Source organism: Nerophis lumbriciformis, linkage group LG24 (assembly GCF_033978685.3).
Source record: "Nerophis lumbriciformis linkage group LG24, RoL_Nlum_v2.1, whole genome shotgun sequence".
Classification (NCBI taxonomy): domain Eukaryota; kingdom Metazoa; phylum Chordata; class Actinopteri; order Syngnathiformes; family Syngnathidae; genus Nerophis; species Nerophis lumbriciformis.
Window position 1 is genome coordinate 8552501 of NC_084571.2, and position 869 is coordinate 8553369.

Consider the following 869-nt stretch of genomic DNA (forward strand, 5'->3'; position numbering starts at 1 on the left):
AAGAGTGTCGCGCACGGCGGGCAGCAGGCATGCGGACGTCGCTGCGGGTTCTGGTTCCGGTGCACGCGCTCCGGCTCGTCATGATGCTCGTGCGTGGCCTCCACGGGGACGACGCGGCTGCGTTATATGGAGGCCGGCGTGCGTGATGTCACGGCGTGCGTGCGTGCTTGCGCCGTCAATGCGCGCTTGTTGTCTGCGGGAGGACATCCCCACCGGGGCGGGGCGTGGGGAGACGCCCCCTGTTGCTTTTCCAGACTTCCTAAATCAGCCTCCGTGCAGCTGGAATGGCTGCACACGACTCTAGCTGGTCAGGCATGTTAAGACGTCCGATAAATCCTTCTGGAGCGTCTCGTCGTGGCGCCGAGGCGCTCCACGAGAACTCCTGCGGAACACGTGCGCTGCTCCACGCTGTTTACGTTCGCTGACCAGCTGCTCGACTTGCAGCACGCCGCCCGAAAGAAGATTTGATTGGGCCTGCAGCTGCTTCCAATAAAAACAGGGCTGGGCGATACGGCTGAAAAGTATATCACGATATTGGACATCGACTTTAGGCATCCCACAAGGATGTGATCGCAGTAAAGATTCAAAAAGTACAGGTGTTCAAAGTGTGGCCTGGGGGCCATGTGTGGCTTGCAGCTCTTATTCTATGGACACATTGTAGAAATAAATCAACACAAAAAAAAAATACATATTTGAATGTATAATTACAAATTGATAACATCAATTTCATGCAAAAATATGTTGATCTTCAATATTTGAAACCCTTTTCAATAAAGTAGTGTTTTTTAAAATGACATAGCTATATCTATATTTTTTAATAGTGGTATGGAAACGCCGGTATCGTGACAACTAGAGATGTCCGATAATAT

General features: G+C 50.9%; 1 protein-coding gene across 1 annotated transcript in view; it reads right to left on the minus strand.

Moving 5' to 3' along the window:
- The window catches only part of nog1 (noggin 1), a 1258-nt gene extending 820 nt beyond the window's left edge, over positions 1 to 438 (minus strand). The window contains exon 1 of the mRNA XM_061982167.1: positions 1 to 438. This exon is cut by the window's left edge and continues 820 nt beyond it. The gene's annotated coding sequence lies outside the window, so the exon portion shown is untranslated.
- Positions 439 to 869: the final 431 nt, after the last annotated feature.